The 16347-nt window shown below is 44.2% G+C and overlaps 1 long non-coding RNA gene across 5 annotated transcripts; it reads left to right on the top strand.

Moving 5' to 3' along the window:
• The first annotated feature begins 2620 nt into the window (after positions 1-2620).
• Positions 2621-6746, top strand: LOC104694865. Of its 5 annotated transcripts, XR_005603556.1 has the most exons (6): positions 2621-2685; positions 2903-2981; positions 3058-4298; positions 4423-4502; positions 4585-4829; positions 5217-6746. It is a non-coding gene; the product is annotated as an uncharacterized LOC104694865 (long non-coding RNA). The 5 variants fall into 5 exon arrangements; XR_005603553.1 differs by having other exon boundaries at positions 2625-2981; XR_005603554.1 differs by having other exon boundaries at positions 2625-4087; positions 4173-4298.
• The last annotated feature ends 9601 nt before the right edge of the window (positions 6747-16347 follow it).

Raw genomic sequence — 16347 nt, 5'->3', positions numbered from 1 at the left:
ACCCAAGTTCCAAAATACCAAAGTAACCCAGTTTCAAAATACCAGAACAGCGAGTTCAGAAATACCAAAATGACTCCATTTCAAAACACCATAACATCAAGTTCTAAAATATAAAAACGTCCCAATTTCAAAATATCAAATCGCAAAATACCGATTTTCAGATCTCTCATATGGGCAGGATTCCCAAACCCAAAAGAATGCGATGTTGTCAAAATGGAACCTGTGCTACCAAAATGAGTATTTTCTTCTCTGAAAAGCTTTCCCCTGATGACCATCAATCCATATATTTATTTTAATCATACAGCCAGATGTAATAAGAATTTTACTTTTTGTTTAAAAGCAAACACTCGTAGCAATTTCCCACTTAGATTGTGTCTGTGAGAACCGGCATTTGGGCCGCAGAGCTGCAGTCAAGAACAAAGGCTGGAGTAAATCTGCTCCCTGGATGGACAGGGAAAGACTGAGTAGCAGGCAAACAAAGGGAGTATTTATAAAATATATCAATATTTCACTGAAATTCAGGGTGGACCAGCGACAGAGGTGCTCGGGTTAGGTCTGGGCCTGTCAGGATCAGCCATAAAAAATCCAGTCAAATCCCTGGCCCCTGAAGGGAACTGTCAAATGCTTCAACAGAAACACAATTTGGTAACGATTGCAGAGGAAAAATTGCTGGTGATCACTTACGATCTGTGGGAAATTTCCTCGGTAATTATAAACCTAGGGCGTTGAGAAGTCTTGGAGGCAGGATCCCAATTTTGGCCACGGGCATCTGGACAAGAAAGCCAGTCCTTTTCCACAGAAAGGAAAGCCCAGCACCCCAGTGTTTCAGGGGCAGACAATGGCCCATGTAGGGGAGGGAACGACCGGCAGGACCTTTCTCCACTTCACCCCCTCGCTCTGAGGTGTGGCAGCTCCAGGTGTGGCCAGCTGCTTTCAGAGCATTACCCGGGCACACCTGTGCAGGGAGCTGCTAGTCCAGAGGGGCCAATAGGGCCATCCCCAGCGTCCCCATCAGGGACAGCGGTTGGAGCATCCAGCAGGGGCGGGGGAGCAGCCAGCCGCACCTGGGCACAGAGAGCATCACTTCAAGAAAATGCCCAGGGAAAAGCCCTTGTTGCCAAGGGGCAGCACCTGAGCAGGTGGGGCCAACATGTGGGGTCCCAGGGGTAAAACCTTCAACTCTCCCCTTTCATCTTGCCTCCCCAGAGCCCACAGAAAAGAATGGGGTTACTAGGAGAAAAAGGGTTTAAATTGAGGGGAAAATATTCCTTTTCCCTAACTGTCTGTGTTCAAATTGAGGGAGAAACCCCTTCCCTTACAATTTTAATGGTAACAATTAAAGGAAGCCCTGCTTCTTCCATGCTTTTAGGGATATCAACTGACAGGGAATCCCCATTTTCCATTATTTTCCAGTTTAAAGGGAAGGGGAAAACACTGATGATGCTATTTTATAGGTTTGAATTACAGCTAACTCCCCCATTTGCATCATCTTAAGGCTTAAATTGAGGGTGAAGCCCAGTCGTCCTGCCTTTTAAAGCATTTGAATCAAGGTAAAAATCCCCCTTTTCCATCATTTGAGATATTTAAAGTGAGGAAAGCACCTCTTTTTCTTGTATTTTAGGGAGTTAAGTTAAAGGGGAGAAGCCATTTATTTGCCGTTGTATAGGATTAAGTAAAGGTAAACACCCTCTGTGTTCCCTCATTTTAAGGGGTTCCGTTGAAGGAAGCTCTCCCTTTTTGAGCATTTTGAGGGTTTAAATCTGCATTTCAGGGTACTCCTACCCACGCCCCAGTACCAAATGTCATACAGGAGCAAGTCCAGCACAGGTGTAACCCCAACACCACCCAGGAGTCTATTAGTTCTTCTTATTTTTATTTATAAGGTATATAGCCCTTATTAGAGGTCCCAAGGAGGGTTACATCATTCATGTAATTACTATTCTTCTCCACCCTACTTAACCAAAATCACTAAGGAATAATTATGCACATTAACAACAGATTATTGCACTTATCTAGCCGTGCTGCCAAAACACAAAATTTTATGTCTTACCATTCATCTGCTCTTCAGCTCAAAGTAAAAGCAAAAAAAGAAAGCATCATCATTTCCCTGAAGAAGTTTTCTTCTCTTTTGAGCCCTTTACTCAACTTGAATTTAAGTTAGAGGAACCAAACAGCAGCAGCTCCTCTGAGGGCTTTTATACCTTGTGGTATTTGCCTCCTCCCTTTTCCTGGGCATCATGGGAACGAGAGGCGGGCCCAGTCAGGGGTATATTAACCCCAGCCTTTGCTAAAGGGGCTCCTTCCTTCTCTGGGATGGAGTGGGGTAAGAGCTCTCTTCTCACTTCAGCAAAGGGAGGGGTCCTTCATCTTATCTCAGCTTTTTTTTTTTTTTTTTTTTTCAGCAGATGCTTTTAGCTTCTAAAGCAATAGAAGCTTTGAAGACACCTAGAAGAGGATAGCTTTAAATGCAGGGAGTATTTAAGCTTATGATTTTGGGTTGAGCGTTCAGGGGTGGCAAGGTGCTTTTGTAATTTTGGTTTTTGTTCTTGTTTTTTTTTTTAGGAGCATTGTAACTTCCAGGTTGTATTGAGTATGAAGCTTCAAATTTTTTTAGTGCATTCATTGTGTCACAAAATAGACCTGCCCCATGTCAAGGATGACATCCAAAACTGAGGCTTCTGATAGGTAAGTTATCTCCAGGAGAGGGACTGTGAGCAGGGTAACCGGTTTAAGAATAGCGAGGAGGGCTTTTGAAAGCCACATGGTGGGAAAAGGTATCCATTTGGGGCCCCTGAAGGTTTTTCCTCAAGCACAGCAGATGCATTTACGTGTCTTAAAGCACAGAAATGCATTCACCATGGTCACAGAAACACCACATAACTTTGTTCCTCGCTAACCCAAGTGTCCATTGAAATAATGGCCACAGCTTTTGACTCGGGACAAAGCTGGAGACTCAAGGACCTGGGCACACTTAGGAGAGGGTGAGTAGCTGAGTTGCTGGGGTTTGGCCCATATGCCACTAAACTTGTGCATTGATTTTGGTTTTCTTTATCTTAGCTGACTAAGAGCCTAACCAGGCTATCACGGGACCTTCCGAGACGGCCAAGGAGGACTCATTTTGCATCCAAAGTGGATTCATGTTGCTGGTCGTCTGAAAGATAAGTTGGGGGCTTTGACTCGGAGATGGGATGATAGCAGGGTGGAAATTCCTGGGAGAGATTCAATAATTAGTGCAGGGTAAGGGATGTCCTCTAAGGGTCCTCTTAGGACAGCTAAAGGCAGTGGCTCTACTCTTGATTGTAACTGTAGAGTGTGCAGAGCAGCTCCAGTCTGTCTTGCGTTGTCTAGTGTGTTGTGTTGTCTAGTGGGTTTCTGGGATCCCTTGGATCAGCTATCTCTGCCTTTTCCCCTTGAGGACTTTATTGCAAATGTGAGCTGTCATCTCTAGGTTCTCAAATGTTTGTGCTTATTGGCACAATGCCAATATCATTTGTCCTTTTACTGGTGGGCTCGGCCGCATCTCAGTAGCGTTGAGTTGGATGTCTTTTGAGGCCTCGTTCCCAGCTGTATTGCCATTCATCCTTTCCAGCTGTGAGTTGTAATGTCCTGGGGCTTGTACGATTTTAAGGATATAGGGAGCATTCTGAACGTACCATTGTCTTGTAACCATCTTGATCATTGTGACCGACTGTTCTTATAATAGGTCACTCTGTTACAGTCTTGTCTTCTGCTCTCTAGAGCCTCCTCTGTTCACTGCTGCCATGATACTGGTCATCTCTTTTAGTGTCATCTCGGCCCTGGCCATCATTCTTCTCCCCGAGAGCTTTTTTTATCATCCTTGTCACACTGTTTGTAGCATAATGTGTTGTTTGAGTTTGTGTTTAGCCTGGAACTGCTCTGCCCTGTGGAATAGACTGGGGGGTAGGTGGAGTAGAAAGAAGACTTTACAGGTCGCCTTTAGCTTTGCTTAGCCACCCAAGCCACACCTCAGACAAAGCAGCCATGGCTATGTTACAGCACTGTTCTTTGTCTTTATTTTACTTGGGAAGTAAACCTGGAGAGCAGCAGTCAAGGTCGATGGAGGGAGGTGAGCGGTGAACAGAACCGGTTGTTATTCCTCGGGTGCCAAGTTCTGGTACAGCTCTAAGCATCCATTGTCATTTGTGTTCCAGGCAGTCCGCTTGTATTATGCTGCATCCCCTGGCCGACCGGCTGACAGACCCGGCCCACCACCCTCGTGAGCCCTCCAGAAGTATTACGGGACTCTGCGATGAAGCCTTTACCCTTTGCATTCAAAGGTGCTGTCCGGGCAGCCTTTGGCAATGGCCGAGTAGTTGCGGCAAGTCGGGGAGGGAGGGAGGAGGAGCGAGGGTCTGCTCAAGTTTCAGCAATGCCACATCACCTTGTCTCCTCTTAACCCAGGCATACCCTGCGACGACGGCGACAGCCTCGGAGTGCGGCCGAAGCGTGCAGCCCGAGAACCCCGGCCTTCCTAGGAGATGGTGAGCGGTGGAATTGTTGGGTTCTGGCCGAGGTGCCACTAAGTTCGTGCACTGATGTTTGGTTTGGTTTTCTTTATTGTAGCCGACTAAGAGAGAACAGCCCGGCGACAGCAGGAGCTTCCCGGACGGCGAGGCGGCCTTCTTTTACGCCTGAGGTGGATTCTCATTCCCAGACATCCAATAGATGTGTCGAGAGGATGCAAGCGGGGTGTCGGGTCGGGGCTCGCCGGGAGGGAATATTGAGTCAGCTTCAGAGATGGAGCTACCCAAGAAGGGGCCCCTAAGGCCACATGAAGGGAAAGTTTCACTTCAGATCATAATGCTGAGGTGCGTGTGGCAGAGCAGTCCTGGTGCGTGTCATTTCACTTGTCTATTGTGCATTCCATGTCCTTTGGGCATCTTGTGTTGCATGTCTTTTTATTTAGCCCTTTGATGTGCTTGCGGTCATTTTTCTTGCCGAGAGTTTTCTCTCCTCATTGCATCACCTTGTTTGTCGCTTCCTGTGTCATGGGTGCTTGTGTGGGTTTGGTCTGGAGCTGCTCTGCCCTGCTGCATAGTCTGGTGTATAGATGCGATATGACAAAGCCTGGGAAATTGAAATTTGTAATATAGCGCTTAGTTGGGCTTAAGATGGTATTCCTACATTGACATGAGATGTCTGGAGCTGTTAGGTTACCATGCAGCCCTTTGAGTTTTGTCATCGCTTTCTTTCAGATGCAGATGGATTAAAGCTGTGGCAGAGCACCCCACATCGGCTGAGGGGGTTCCCACAGGAAGGTCAGTCACTGTTTGTGTTTGCAGGGCAAGCGGATGTTGGAAGGGTTTCAAGGACTCTGGCGAGGGGAGAAACTTGCAGTCAAAAACCAATGTGGTTGATAAGAGCAAAACTCCGTTTATTAGCAATCCAGAGGCACTTATATAGTATACCAGCTTGTTAACTCTTAAGTGGCTTAAAACTTATCAAAGCGCATTTCTACTTCTACCTAATTGGACTTACATTGGCAAGCTTCTACAGTTATGTTATGATTAAAAGAATTCAGAGTTTACCTCCCTTCTCTGGGTCTTATCTGAACAGCTGCAAATCTTCAAACTCCCTCTTTGTTCCCAGTCCTGTTTTTTCTTCACACAAGAATTTTCTCATGGAGAGTTTTTCTCACACACAGGCCTTTTGCTTACAGGCCTATTGCTACAGTTCTTTTATTGATCCCATAATTCTGTCAATGATCCATGCCCCTGATCCTTTAATAATTGCCAACAAATTCCCCCTTTTTCTTTTTGTACAAGCAATACCTGATTGGTCACAGATGTAGGGACTTTGTATATGATCCTTTGCAAGCATTGGAAGGCAAGGTGAACATGCTATTACTAATAATATTACTAGTCCTACAGTAATCAAATGCTATACAAATAAAACTAGCCATGATTTTAAATGTAATAACTTTAACTATCCCTCTAAGTTGAGACCGTCTTCTTTTTTCTGTAATTGTGTAGTTAATTGATGTAACTCACTTACCTGCTTGTGAAGTAGGAAAAAGTGGTTAGAATGATTCATACAGCACATACCTTGGAACCTTTCACAGCCGTGGCTGTGGGCTAATAGTAGAAAATCATTGGCTGCTTAATCTTGTAATATTATATGTCTAACACTAATAACATACACACTTAACTCATTGAGCATTTGCAAGGTCATATTAAACTTATCCCTCTCCCAGCAAGCAAGTTTATGTAATATAGCGTAAGCCCTGGCTGCTAAAGTACCAGGTAAAAACAAAAATGCTAACTAAATTAACTGCTTTTACTTGATCTAAATGGGCAGACAGCTGATTGAAAATGCCTGCTAATGCTCTTGTCTCAAGACAGTCAAAAAACAATTTTTCACTTTACTTCTGTGTTTGGTGTTATACCCAAATTCTCTTATTACAACAATCACAAGGTATTTTAACCCAAGCTCTACAGTTCACAAAACCACAGTTAAAACAGTTTCTTGACATAAGGTGAGCCCTTATTCCAAGTCAGGTTTGCAGTCTGTATACAGAGGGCACAACAGCCTGTTTCAGCCTTTCCTCCTCACATGGATGCACTTCTGGATCCAGGGTCGGCGCTGTTCACTGCAGGCTCTGTTGCAGCACGAGTCCAGCAGCTGGGTACCCACAGAGGTCCTGCTGGGGTAATGTCCTGGGTTGCAGTGTATTCTGTTACCATCCTCATGAGCTGTTGAAACCAGGTGGGGCAGTGTTTCCTTGCCTCCTGCCCCCAGACTATCTTTCTGTTAATTGCCCATCATTGTCCTGCCGCATGACTCAGAGATAACTCCCTCCGGACTATCTTCTGTTAATGAGCCTAATCAACACTTGGCCTCATGACTCATTACCCCATTGTGAGATGCTCCACCCAGAGGGAGGAACCAAGCATCCCATTGTGGATATAAGCTGGGACTCTGAACACCAGAGACAACCTTTCCACTGGATTTCCAGAGGACAGGAGCTACACAGCCACCATTGGACTTTCTGAGGAAGAGCAGACTGTTTTACTACAGGATCACTGCTTCAGAGGACTGCAGCCACCATTCTACCAGACTGCTACCACCACCGTGCCTAACAGGGTGGCAGGTTGTACCTTGACTCTGTCAGTTTGAACCAGTGTTTTCTTTTACTTTTTTTCCCCTTTCTTTAATTTCCATTAAATTGTTATTCTGACTTGGTGCCTCCCACTGGTTTGTTTTCAAACTAGTACAGTAACTTACTTTTGTGATTGGATAATAATGACTCCGCCCAGCCGTATCCCTCCGCGCAGCGCAGCCTTGCCTCACAGGCCGCAAACAGGGAGGGAACGGAGGGCAATGATGCAGCTCCAGTGGCAGGGGGGACGGAGAGCCGCTCTGCCGGAGCTGATGCTTTAAATCTAACACAAGGAAACCCTGAAAAGCAGCCAGATTTGTTTGCAATGAGCCCCAGAGTCTCGCCAGCGAGCGGCGGGGATCTTGCAACCCAGAAAGAGAAAACGAGTTCCGAGAGTTTGTTTGCTCTACTTTCTGAATCAAAAAATCCCTCAAAGTGCTCAGATTATTCTCACTTAACAGATTGGCATGAAATAAGATGCCAAATCTGTAAAGATTTAAGTCTTAGTCTATTAGCTAAGCCTGTGATAGCTAGCCAACAGCCTGACAGTCCTAAAACGTGGGCTCCCATCCCCACTCTCAAAATTAAAGAACTAAGAAGAGCTGTAAAATACAGTGGTATTTGCTCACCGTATCTTAAACAACTGCTAAAAAGTACCCTAAAAGGAACACATCAAACTTTAAAACACATTTTAAATCAACAGAAAGGGGGAGAAGCCCAGGCTACACTTCAAAGAAGGTTGAATAAAGCCTTGTATGTTTATAATTTCTTGAACAGCTCTGCAGAAGAGCCTGACCCCGCCATTTACAGATATTTCTTGAACAACAAAAAAGCAAAATTGAAAGAACATCCCCCAGTTTTAATTAAGAATTTAGAATCAGGAAAAATAGAAAGACCATATGATCTTATAACATGGGGAAAGGGATTTGCATGTCTCTCCACAGGTGAAGGAACCAAGTGGATTCCAGCAAAGAACGTGAAGCCGTACCACGCATCAAAGCCCATTGTCGGTTCCACTTCAGCCAGTGACCCCGCGAGTGGAAGCCGAGAAGCGGCACCCAAATTTGAACTAGGCAGAACCACTGAGAGAAGATCGTCTGCCAGAAACAGCTCAAGAAAAGAATGGAGTTTTAGTATTATTTGTACAGATGCGTGTTTCTTTTACCCTTTTGTTTTTGTTCTTGCAGTGAAGCTTTACCTGTAAATCAACCAAAGACAAATATTTGGGTTTCTTTAGCCAAGTCCCAGGCTCCAACACCATCTGTTTATGCGACACGAGCCCTGACAAACCCTTCTCAACTTGTTTAGTTGGAGTGCCTTTCCCAGAAGGTTTTGGTAATGTTACTTTGGATAAATATTGGCCATATGATGATCATCACATTTCTCCAACTCCCACCCTGAGGCACTGTAGATACAAAAATGCTGCTAGCAAGGATTTTCTTGTTATTTTCTAAGTCCGTGAGAGATTTTTCTCTCTCACAGAAGAGGTAGCAGAGTATGTAAACAACCAAGCCACCTGCAACCTTGAAAAGTCTTGTTTATGGTATAGTAGGAAAATATTTTGACAATGGATGTTTTAGAATTTTAGCCAATCACCCCAAGGGGTGGCTGATCCTTTGTCCAAATAGATTATGAAGAAAAAAGTCTGTAAAAGAGTTTGTAAAATAATTAAATAAATCAATCTTGCTGCACAATTCCTGCCTGCTGGATCTTTTCCTCCTCCTCCTCCTCCCTATGGCTGCGGGACACGGTGATATACTGTAGGAACCAGGCCTGCGGTAATAAGGCACCAAACTTATATTGATAATTTCAAAGTTGATAAATCTGACCTTCAAGAATTAGAAATTTTGGGCTCATTAACTATGGACACTTGTGACGTGTTTCATTTTATAGGAAAAAATGGCCCTCATCTAAACATCACTCCTTACCACCCAGTTTATAGTAATATGACTTCCTGGTGTAATCAAACTAAGCTTCTCACATATGATGAACCTCACACAGATCGCTTTAACAAGCTTCCTATTCGATTTCCTAAAGGAATTTGGCTCATCTGTGGAGACAGAGCTTGGCAAGGTATTCCCTCAAAAACAGATGGTGGTCCTTGCGCCCTGGGACAACTTACAATAATTGCTCCCAGTGTCAAAAAAAGCAATCAAAAAGAAAAACAGAAAAATAAGATCTTCCCAAGGACATTACTATGAGGGCAATTGTGATAGTGATTTTCACCCTTGGAATTCTGGAAAATCAATTGTTACAAGCATTCTTTTGCCTCAGCTAAGTTCTTCAATTGCATTGAATCAACTAAACAAATTAGGATGCTGGCTCAGTAAATAAGTAAATGCCACTTCGTCTATGATCAGTGACTTGCTGACAGATGAAGAGGCTGTCAAACATGCCACTTTACAAAACAGAGCTGCCCTTGACTATCTTCTACTAGTACATAGGCATGGCTGTGAAGATTTTGAAGGATTGTGTTGTATGAACTTATCTGATCATTCTGCTTCTATTCATAAGCAGTTGCAAAACTTAAGAGATTTAGCTAACCAAGTTACAACAGATGAACCATCTTGGCTAGACAGTTTGTTTGATGGTTGGAGCTTTGCACCTTGGCTGAAGGAACTTTGTAAAATAGGCTAAATTATTTTAGTAGTGATAATTGTGGTTATAGTAGTAGTACCCTGTGTACTTCAATGTGTGCAGAAAATAATGAATAAGACAATTTCTAATGTTTTAATAGTCCAACAGAAAGGGGAGATGTTGGAGAGAATGAAAGTTTGGTAAGAAAGTTTCACAGATATGTAGGCTTGGCAGAAAGATCTCTGAATGTAGAAACTGAGGATGAGATAGAAATGGAAGCAAGTTTTGATACAGAGTAAAAGACATTTTGCTGAAACACTGAGTGCTGAATAACTGAGAAGGCAAAGGTTGGAGATGCGTTGGAAGGAGATTTTTACGAATAGGACAAAGGTATGTGACTACAAACAAAGACATGTTTTTTACCAAGTAAATGAGTCTCAAGAAGAGCATAAGTAAATAGAAAACATGTTTTTACCAAAAAGAGAGATACCGCAGGCAAACAAGAAATGTCGAAGTAGGAAGAAAAAGAGAGGTCTGAGAATTTTCCACTGTAAGCTTAAATTGTAACTTACTTACTCTTGTGATTGGATAATAATGACTATAATATGGTGATGGTAGTAGCTATAATAGGCTATAGGCAAATGTAAAGGTATTGTGTATGGTGCTTACTGGTTGTTATGTGTTAAGATACTCTGCAAAGAAAAGTATCTAATGCTTTGTAACTTGAACAGCGGGTGGCTTCAGGTATGCCCAGAGCTGGAGCTGGCAGCTGTAGGGCTGGCTCTGGATCCCCACTCCCTGAACTGCTGTAATTTCGCCTATGCAATAAACAGCTTTCAAGAGAGCCGCCTGAAGTCCAGACATCCTTCGTGAACTCTTCTCCTATAGGACAGATTTATTGTAGCACTGTGATTAAGCCTGCAAGCTGTAGCTAAAATTAGCCTTTAGGTTTAGAGGTATATATACTGAGTGCTTCCAAATAAAATCCTAGATTAACCCGCATTTTTGTTGTTGGTGTCCCTCATCTCTTCACGTATCACAACGAGCAGCCAGCCTGAACAGGTCAGCTGGAGGACAGAATGACAAAGATGAAGATGATGAAGAAGTGAAGAGACCCCCTACACAGAATTACCTGAAAAGGACAGCCCTGCTCCATGAAAGAGTAGTGCTGTGAAGCAAGATATCTACTTCAGCGACGTGACATGTAAGACAGGCTGTTGGGGGGATATGAGAAAGTTCTGGATGTTGAAGTGTATATGAACCTTTGAAGGTCTTTCTTTTGCTGGACATATCTTAGCAAATAAATACCTGGATGTCCCCATCTTCTGGCCAGAGTTGTTATTCAGAAAGTTCATCTAACAGACCTTGGATGTAAGATTTTGAACCCTTTGCTTCAGCCATTTGTTTCAACGTAGCACCCCCTCACACAGCCAGGGTCATCCCCAAACCAGACAAATGCTCGCATGTCTGCAGAGAGGAGCAAGGAGCCCTCGGCTCCTCTCAGGCTATCTCAGCTGGCCTTGCTCCAGAACGCGCCCCAGCTTTAACGCCTGCTAATGCCCAGCTGCCAGAAATGCCGACCTTGTTCTCTCCAAGATGCACAGGAAGAGCCAGTGAGCAGGTGTTGCAGTGGGGATCCTGCAACATGCATATATCAAACCAGGAGTCCCGTGGAAAGGAAATATATATGGACAGACAGATTCTTGATAGCTGTTTCAGAGATGTTTATTTCTCCAGCCGCATGGCCGGAGCTCTGCCGAGGAACTGTTCAATCACGGGACCAAGGGTCCTTCTGCCCGCGCAGGGAACACAAACCAACCAATGGGAACGAGGCTGAGCAGGGGCAGGGAAACCCCGTGTCTGTGCCCTCAGGGCCCCTCTCCCAGGGCTACACGGCAGGGGAGGGACCCCAACAAGCAGGATGCTTTGGGAGGCAAACCTTGCAAGCCTTTTCTGAGGCCAGGGACACACCAAGATCAGCCAAGACTCTCCACACTGCCTGGCCCACACAGCCCAGCTCTGTGCTGGCCCTGGGCCAGAGCAGCTTCCACCAAGCAAGAGGCAAATGCATATTGCCAAGAGTTGAAACCCACCAGACAGGTAAGATGAGAAAAGTCTGTGTGTAAAGGCCTTTTAATTCCCAGCTCTCAAAGAGAGCTTTAGGGCTCGCAGGTGGACAGAGATGCTCCTGCTCACACCTCTGTCCAAAGGGGGGTGACACACCCTGCTGCTGGTGCTTGGGTTGGTCTCTGCAGGTTCAGGCACATGCCAAACCTGCTCTTCCCAGCCTTCTCCCTTCCCCTGCCCCTCTGCCAAGTGCATCAGGCCTCAAGGACCATAGAGAGCCAAAGGGAGACTGTTGCACATACCTCACTGGGAGCTCCTTGGGAAGCCCTTGCCTTGAGAAGCAAGCCCCTTTCCTCCTAAGGAATTTCCCCAAATGTCTAGCTTTCCTGGGGAGCAGCAACACACTCTTAAGAAACCCTGGCAAGGCTGAATTACTTCTGGTCCTTTCAGAACCCGCACTCCAGCTCTAGCACGTATTCCCACTAGTGTGTTTCCAGGTGTAGGTTCAGACATGCAGCCCCAGGCCCTCTTGTAGCAGGTTCAGTTTGAACCGGGTGGAAACACCAATTTAGTGTAGTGCTTTGGTCCAAAATACTCATTACTGTTTACCTTCTGTGAGATAAGAAGTAGGAGAAAAGCAAAGCAGGCACAAGACTTGAAAGAATATAAAGAAGTTTATTAATAGACCTAAAATAAAGAAAAAGGAAAGAAAAGAACAAAGAAAAGAAAAGAAAAGAATCAATCCACACCTTCAGAACACTTCTCCTCCCCCCACCTTCCTCCCTTCTCCCACTGATGATGTAAAAAGACAACCCTTGAGATGTTCAGTCTGTTTATCACTTCTGTAATAGCCTTGTTCAGTTCATTTAGGAAGAGGAGTCTCTCTTGCCCAAGCTATGAAAACATTATCACAACGAGACAGCCGCCCGGGTTGGTTCTCTGCTCACATCAGGAGAGAGTCCCCCTCCCACGACCTGCAACTTTTCCCACAACTGCTTCGAGGGTCCAATCTTGAGCCACTGGGGTACAGTTTTAAGGTTGAACCGTTCAGAAACAGAAGTTCTCTTCACCCATCTCTGGGAGCATTTCATCTCTAAGAACAGAGGCCCTCCTCCTTCCCTGCGAGCAAAGGGTCCTCCCTTTGGTCTCCTCGGAGCTGGGGCTTGGCCCAGGGCCAGGCCCTCTGTGCTCGGTGGAAAGTCCTCCCGATGTGTTCTGATATTGAAGCAGTCCAGCAGAAAAGGGAGAAATCCAAAATTCCTGGGAAGGAAAAAAGTTCAACTCTCAGTCTCTCTCTGGAGAAAAAGAAGCTGAAACTGGCCAAAAACTGACCGGGGAGCAGCCAGCCGGGTGCTTCCTCACTCCCCTGCAGCAGCTGGAAAAAATGAGAGCTCAGATTTCCAGGGTGACTGATGAGACACCTGACCCAGAGGTGGAAAATCCTGAGTGGTGGGGGAGGGGTGGTGACCTGCCTTCTCTCAGAGGATGTATTTCTAAATTTGGCCAAACCGGCACACCTCTACAAACACAAGCTGCCCGCTGCCTCTTCACCTGCCTCAACTCCTGCCTGCGGTCACAGCAGCAAAACCAGGCTGTTCCCAGCCAGAGACCAGAGCCCTGTTCCTGCAGGATGCCCTTGTGAGCCCCTTCCAGGACTTTCCCTGTGCACGCAGCACTTTTCATGCCCGCTCTGAGCAGTCTTTGGAACAAGAGCACAACCTGGCTGGCTCTGCCATCAGCAGACCAGTGCAGGACATTTCTCCCTGCCGCAGAGATCTTACCTCTTCTGTCAGCTGCTGTGGTAATTCCAGGCACTCTGCCCCCCACGTGAATGGGTGAGTTAACCCAGGCCAGATAGGAACCCACTGAAGGAATTCTCTCTGACACCAGCTGTAGGGAGCTTTGGTGGGTCAGACGGTTGGGACGGAAGGAGACGAGAGATCTCTGAAGTCAGATCTTGGAACATGCGGTTTATTGCAAAGGGCGTGGGTATAGGGGCACTGCTTAGAGCTGCCAGACTCAGCTCGGAGCAGGCCCAGGAGAGCAAGAGAGTAAGCGGGTAAGTAAAGAGAGAGAGAGAGCGAGAGGAATGAAAGTGAAGAAGAAGTAGTGAGAGAGAGTGTAGTAAGAGTGTGAGTAAGAGTGACTGAAGTCCTGGTTACAATACAATAAATCATCTTCTGTACTGAATATTCTAATTGTCACTAACCAATCTAATACAAGATACAAATCCTATAGCATTTACATACAGCCTATAAGAGTTCTTATATTACCACAGAGTGTTACATCTTAACTTCTAAAAACTACTCTTCGGACCCCTTCTGCTGAGCTAGTAGGGTCTGCTCTGACCCCTGGACCTGCCTGCAAGCAGAGGGTATTGTTCAATCAAGAGGGGATTACCTTCAGTCGGCCATACCATTGTTTTCCAGTTGTTCAGTAACTAAGACTTGGTATCTCAAAAGGTGGCTTTCATTTCGATGTTGCCTGTAGTTTTCACATTCCCAAAATCTCCCATCAGGCAATCATATTTATAAGGCTTTCCTGTTTCATCTTCCCCAACAACCAGCGGGATGGGATACAACAAACATCCCTCCTGACAAGGAACGTAAGTCCTTAATAAGGGCAAACTCACAATAGGTTTTCATGAGGTTTTCATTAGCTACATATTTATTTCCAGTGCTGCCCATAGAAAGGTGTTTCCTCTGAAATGAGTATACCTAAGAGAAAATATCACCTGCTTGTATCTTTGAGAAGCTCGTTCATTCACAGATTCTTTTTTTAAAATCTTGAATAAAGCATAGAAGTGCCAAATGACATGTCATTTTGGCCTATTCTTTTTGCAGAACACAACAACAGGAATAACAGATACTAAAATACAAACCTAGCCCATCTGGTTATGTGAGATAATTCAAAAGTTGCATGAAATTTTTATTAGCATTATTATGACAAATGACTTGGTATCAGCAGCCTACCTGGCAAGCTTATGAACTTTATCATAGCATTTACAGTAACCATAATCTACGATTTCTGCAACAAACCACAACAACCACAAATTCATTCTACCTCTGATTATTTCCTTCATAGTCCAGAAGCATTACAATTGTATTGTATAACTACATCCCTGCCTTATTGTTATATTTGATTTTATAGTGCAAAGTAACTTCTTCTTGTCCGGTGTCAGGTGGAGTGCTTTTTTCTGTTTATTTTTTGTTTGGTTTTGCAGGGGGTGCATTAAGAGGGGTTTTTTGGATTGGTTGATTGGCTGGCTGGTTTGGTTTGGTTTGGTTAGTTGGTTTGGTTTGGATTGGGTTTTTTTAAGAGAAGAGTTCAAGGACATTCAGCAGTTCAAGGACCTGATTCAGGATCTGATGTTTTGTAAAGCATTTGGAGACCTCAGTGGAATTGATAATATTAAATTCTGAAGTGAAAATTGATAATAGTTTTATACTTTGTGTGTGGATGCTTCTCAAATGCAGAGGTGAAGTTTTCACCACATGTGAATGACATATTTTTTGACACTTATTTCCCTACCAAACTGTGTTATTGCCACTCTTATCTAGAGATATCCATACTCATTTGATTTACTTCTTGCTCTCTCTGTCAGGTAGTAGGAAATTGATCACATTAAGCAGTCCAAGTGATAGATCAAAATTCTTATACTACTTTTAAATCAAAGTGAAAATTTGACACATCAGCAATTTGGCTGCTAGGAAAGATTACTTATCAAGGCCAACTAATATTAGATGTAAGAGTAGCTGTAGTTTGAGTTTGTGGCAATGATCAAATGTAGCTAAAACAGCTAGAGAATATTCACCTTTAAAGTTTGGAGTTGTTCATGCACATAAACATAAATTCCTACAAGTTATTTCCAAGCTTTTTTGTAGTCTGTAAACAATTATTTGCTCCTCAGAGGTCCACCACTGAGGGGAGAAAAAGAGGACTCTGCTTAACAGTAGCTATTTCTGTTATGGCAGATATTAATTCTCATTAGCTGTATTTTGTGCTGTCATTTGGGAAATATTAGAGAGCCTTGAAGAACTTAAGGTACCTGTCACTTAGCTAGTAGAGAAGAATGCTAATTTTCCAGTTCCATTGCCTGATATTTCATTGGTGTATTGTGTATGCTCAGTCCATTTATATCCCTCTGAGACAAATAAGTGGTATTTGAACTAAAGTGAAAGTGTGACTATGCTTAGGAAGGGAAAGAAAATATAGGCATCTGCATGAGCTTAAGATAGGGGTTACTTTCTCCCCTGAGGTTACAAGAAAGTTGCCCTTAACTCCACAGATGCTCAGGGGCCTGGGATAGTTTCTAAATCACTTATTAGTCTGACTTACTATACCAGCAGGGTAAATCCTAAACTCATTTGTTTTCTTCTGCTGACATCTGTGGCAATTTTGCACACAGAATGAATACAGAGCATACCTCTTAGACTTTCACTCCACATAAAGTGTCAGGATCCAGGAGCTGAAATGCAGTTTCTAATTTTAATGGAAAGTTGTATGTGGAATGAATAGAAAGTATTGCTTTACAATTTTACAGGTTAATTTCTTCCTAGCCTCTTTGTAGATATACAAGGGGG

The sequence above is a fragment of the Corvus cornix genome, chromosome 22 (genome assembly GCF_000738735.6).
Source record: "Corvus cornix cornix isolate S_Up_H32 chromosome 22, ASM73873v5, whole genome shotgun sequence".
Classification (NCBI taxonomy): domain Eukaryota; kingdom Metazoa; phylum Chordata; class Aves; order Passeriformes; family Corvidae; genus Corvus; species Corvus cornix.
This window is presented reverse-complemented; position numbering and strand designations above follow the sequence as displayed.